Source organism: Mya arenaria, chromosome 17 (genome assembly GCF_026914265.1).
Source record: "Mya arenaria isolate MELC-2E11 chromosome 17, ASM2691426v1".
NCBI classification, from domain to species: domain Eukaryota; kingdom Metazoa; phylum Mollusca; class Bivalvia; order Myida; family Myidae; genus Mya; species Mya arenaria.
Genome location: NC_069138.1, coordinates 1,939,607 through 1,945,747, shown reverse-complemented (window position 1 = coordinate 1,945,747; position 6,141 = coordinate 1,939,607).

The following is a 6,141-nucleotide window of genomic DNA, read 5'->3' as shown; positions in this document are numbered from 1 at the left end:
GGGTCATGAAAACACAAAATATAATTTTGTTTTGCCTTCCTACAATAATTTAGGTCACGTGACCGTCATTGATAAAATGTATACAAAGCAGACGAAATAACCAGCGAATTTTTATGGATGTTATGTGGCAAATATGGTTGGTTTCTATGGCAATTAATTTGGGATTAGTAAAACTACGTTGTTAACAGTGTTAACCATTGTTTTAAGTGAATTAATATGTTTTAAAGACATTTTTTCGCGAGTTTGAAAGCATCTACTCTTGTAAATAGTTTGTAGTAATAATGACGTCATAGCTTTGCAGATACGTGCATTTCACGTGATAACCAGGTAAAAACAAAGATGGCCGCGAATCAAGGTTGGTCGCGATTTTAGGGACTAGGACGATATTTTATATGAAAATAGAAGGAAGAATGTTCGGGAGCAAGCTCCGACCTCGAGGGACCGCCGGTTCTCCAACGACCGCAGCTTTACTGTAGATCAAATCCTAGAATATATAAACTTTTCTTCCAGCATTTGGGCCAGTAAGTCTCTCAAATTCGTAACATTTTGAATGCAATAATGTTAACTGGAAACAGAAACGTATTCGCTGCTTGTAACATTTACTCGCTCAATAGAAATCAAGTATTATGTTTATTGCGTCATGTTTCGTAAGCGCTTAAATGGATCAATAAACACACGATAAGGTTTCTGACGCATTGTGATATCTTCTTTTAAAAGCTATTGATACCGCCTCGAGGTCGCACCGGGTTTGTGATTTCAAGATGTGATATAGCGATGATTGCTTGTCAAAAAATACAAATGCTAATATATTAACATTTTCACATTCTCATTTATTCATCAGCATGAAATATTAAACAAACCTATTTTTGTTTATTTATTGATTGGCTATACATGTCATGAAAGCTATGTTCGCATACGTCATCTAACATACGACTACAAGCAATAATAATATAATAACAATAATATAAATAAATAATAATAATAAAAATTATGATAATAATACCAACAACAAGAATGATAATAATAATAATAATAATAATAATAATAATAATAATAATAATAAATATAATAATAATAATAATAATAATAATAATAATAATAATAATAATAATAATAATAATAAATAAATAAAAATAACTACTACTACTACTACTACTACTACTACTACTACTACTACTACTACTACTACTACTACTACTACTACTACTGCTACTACTACTACTACTACTACTACTACTACTTCTAATAATAAAAATACTTATAATAATAATAATATAAATAATAATAATATTAATAACAATAATAGTAATAGTGGTGATTCATTTCGGTAATTATTCGCTAGCAGAACTTGATATTAGTATTATCTGTCCTAATACAAAATTGAACTGCTTACCAATCGATTATTATTATTAAAAAAACGAATAGTACTGTACCCATTTAAAAATGAGCATTGAATTGTCTATATTTATAAATTGGTCGTACAGGTGTGTTTGTTTTAAAAGCGTGTGCTATAAATATTTAAACATTTTATTACAATAGACCTGCAGGTTACTGATATTTTAAGGATTCTAGTCACATCAATTAAATTAAACGACAGGGGTTAGTCAAATAGCAAGCCAAAAAACTAAAAAAGTACGAGCCTTATTACCGTTCAGTTGCAATATGGCCATTTCGCTGGTTAAATCAAACAACCATAATTTTTACCCATCCGAATGATTAGATTTTGTAAATTGTGTGACAATTGTGAAGTTCAAAACTTTTTAAAATGTGTGTTTTTTCTTCGAGGGTTCGAAGATAGGATCTCAAATATGAAAATTGCGTGTCTGCTGAACATTGTGCTTTAGATCAAACTGCAAATGACTGCATGACTAGTTCTTTAAACCATATTTGACTACATGTCCTCTTGCATTAGACGCTTGATTTCAATTAAGATAAATATTATCTTACCTTATCACAAATTACTGCGTAAGGAAATAGGAAATTTTGCAAGTGGGTTCTAAATGTCAAGCGCTCCACAAATTCATTGTCACTCTATGGAGAGCTAGGCAGATTTCCGTTATATATTGAAAAACATATTCGCGTTAATAAGTATTTCCTTAAATTATACAAAAATAAAAAAGATAATTGTATCCTCAGGGCAATATTAAAGGATCAATACAGGGATATTGATGATAACCCACAAGACTATAAACTGGGTCTCTAAAGTAAGAAGTATACTTCAATCAGCGGGTTATGCGGATGTGTGGTTATTCCCTGAGTCGGTTAATATAAATTCATTTGTCCCCATATTTCGAAATCGATTAAGAGATGTTTACATAACTAATTGGCGCGCTACCATGGAGACGCATTCATCATTGTATTTATATAAGGAAGTTAAACATACGTTCCAATTGTCTAACTACATGGTATTACTGAATAATATAAAATATAGAAATGTTTTAGCTAAACTCATATTGTCCTCGCATAATTTGTATATTGAACTAGGTAGGCATAACAACATCCCTAGACAAGATCGAAAATGCACACTGTGCCATTTAAACGATATAGAAGACGAGTTCATTTTGTTCTTGTCTGCCCAATGTATAGTGATATCCGACAGACTTATATTCCTAGATACTATGTTAGAAATCCCAGTATGATTAAATTTATATCATTACTAAATTCTGATAAAAAAACTCTGTTTATAAAATTAGCTATTTTCTGTATTAGGGCTTTGATAATAAAATAGATAAGAGACATAACTATATATTTTATTAAGCATCCTCACATTATATTGCTGTTAAATGTGTTAGTTTTGTGTATATCATATGTATTGTTGGTATAGTTTCAAAATATCCATATGCATTATTTATTTGTTATATGCATTACTTATTTATCACATGCATGCTATTTTTTCATTTTTGCATTCTGTGTTTATAACGATGAGCTGTATATGCTTAAGTTAAATAAACATTCTGTTCTGTATGTTGCAAAATCAAGATGTTTGTTTCGTTTCAGATCATTCACAAAGTCAATAATGTTTGCATGCAATTATACTTACAAAGAGTATTGTGTTTGCACTGAAGGCCCTTTGGGGTCAGCTGCATTAATTGATTAGGGTTTGATAAACAAAAGACAGAACGACGATACGTACATGGGTTTGGATTTTGTTATTGAACGAATGACAGGCGCACTATTTATTGCCAAATGTCTAATTTAAACAATCCGTACTTAGAGCAAGATCTCGATTAAAATCAAGGCCAATTTGTTGTCTGTCTTGTTTCAAATGCTTTGTTAGATAAACCACTAATCTCATGTTTCTTAAAATAACAGTGCCACTTAGGATTAAAAAAAAAATGAGAACAAATAAAAGTGAGTATATAACTACGATATAGTCTCATATTATGTCTGATATATTCCCGAGGTCGATGCTTTATTCAAAAGAAATGTAACAAAACCAACAAAATTCCTGACTGTATCAATGATTCATTATTTATTAACGATGTATATAAATAGGGGAAGCATAGCTCTTTGCGCAAAGTACCTGAGATGCTGCCGGAGACCGGAGAAATAACTAGAGAAATACTAAATGGAATTTCAAGTAAAGAAAATTAAGCTTCTGTTTCTTAAGAAAATGTAATGCAAGTATTATTTTGAATAAAAACGTATCAATTATGTTGTTAAGTGGCACTAGTTTGTGTATGACGAAATAAAATAATACAATTTATTGGTTTTTGAAGACCACAGTTTTTATATTAGCGACTACAGCTTTGCTGTTGAGTGATTGGTTTCATGACCTTATCACTTATTGTTTTTAATATACGCTGAGCATGTCAAAATATTGACCAGAGTAATGAAAGTCCTTGACTTAACAGGCGTGTGTTCGCATCCCATTAAACTAAACAAAAGTATAGATCATACAAAACCTGTATTTTTCCGCATTTTCGATATAAAAAAAAATAAAATTAAGATACAATGAGTGTTTCCAGATGCACTAAACGGAAAACTTTTTAAACCAAAAACTTCTTAGTTACGAAATGCAAATCATAAGTATACATTTAGGTATTCTGAAAGTCACGTGATATACAAATATCCTAATGACGTTGTGCGCGCTTAATTTAGATAATACATTCGGTTTTGTTGTATTATATAATTGCAAAAATAATTATTTATTACCATTGCGGGGGTTAAAAAGGATCACACAGTTTAAGAGAAGTTATTTGGATATTCATACAAAAAATAGTTTGCACCACTCAAACATAAAAGGACTTTAAATGTATTTGGATTAAATAACGATCTAAACTGGAATTATTGCCTCAGGCCTTGATATCCATTTTATAATCTTAATTAAATTTGAAAATAAAGTTGTTTAATTCTTCTTCATAGACACTGGTGTTGGGTATTTCATCCTCAATAAAGATATAAAACCAACAGTTGGTTCTTCAGAGGCAGTTAAAAAATGAACAACAAAATGCAAAATAATGTAGAACAGTTCTACAATAACCAAGTTTGATCAATTTTATTTCGTAACGTACACGCTTCTCTCCATTACCAGTACAAGAATACCTATTTACTACTACTACTACTACTACTACTTCAACTACTACTACTATTACTACAACTTCTTCTACTACTACTACTACTACTACTACTACTACTACTACTACTACTATTACTACTACTACTACTACTACTACTACTACTACTACTACTACTACTACAACTACTACTACTACTACTACTACTACTACTACTACTACTACTACTACTACTACTACTACTACTACTACTACTAATACTAGTACTACAACTACCATTACTAATACCACTACTACTACTACTACTACTACTACTACTACTACTACTACTACTACTACTACTACTACTACTACTACTACTACTACTACTACTACTACTACTACTACTACTACTACTACTACTTCTACTACTACTTCTACTATTACTACTACTTCTACAATTACTACTACTACTATTACTACTACTACTACTACTACTACTACTACTAATACTTCTACTTCTTCTACTACTACTACTACTACTACTACTACTACTACTACTACTACTACTACTACTACTACTACTACTACTACTACTACTACTACTACTACTACTACTACTACTACTACTGCTACAACTACAACTACAACTACTACTACTACTACTACTACTACTACTACTACTACTACTACTACTACTACTACTACTTCTACTTCTTAATTGTTAATGATGCAGAGTGTATACTATAAGGTATGGTCTACACTAAAGGAACCTGGACCTTCATTGTCAACTGTACAGAGTGCATATGACAGGGTAAGGAGACTACAATAGATGAACCGGGACTTTCATTGTCAACGGTGTAGAGTATATATTACAACGTTAGAAATATGCACTTAAGTAACCAGGGTCTTCACTGTCAACGGTGGTGTGTGTATTTAACATGGTACAGCGTCTTTATTGCACGGTAAGGAGTGTACACATAAGGTGCAGAGGGTATATTACAAACAATCTATACATATACGAGTGAAGCGTCATTCTTCATCATCCGCTTGGGTATTTAATGAAAGATGTATGTTTACAATACGAAAATAAAGAAGGATGCATCTGATGCATACAATTCTTTCTTTAGTATTCAAAAAATCGAAAGGAGTAAACCAACATTGACTGGGTTTAAGTCTTACACAGTACGAAGTCTACACTTAAGGAACCGGGAATTTCAATATCAACGGTGCAGATGGTATATTGCTTTGTATAAAGTATACACTATATTAGCAAGGACTTTTGTTAATGGTAGAAGGCATATAGCAAGGTCAGAAGTTAACACTCAAGGAACCAGTGCCTTCATTGTGAACAGTGCAGCGTGTAAATTGCTAAGTATAACGCATTTACTTGTATATTCAGGACCTGAATCATCAACGGTGTATATTGCATTACCAAGTTAAGAGTATACACAAAAAGGCACAGGACTTTTATTATCAAAGGTGCAGCGTGCATCGCCAAGTTAAGAGTCTACACAAAAAGGCACAGGACTTTTATTATCAAAGGTGCAGCGTGCATCGCCAAGTTAAGAGTCTACACAAAAAGGCACAGGACTTTTATTATCAAAGGTGCAGCGTGCATCGCCAAGTTAAGGGTCTACACAAA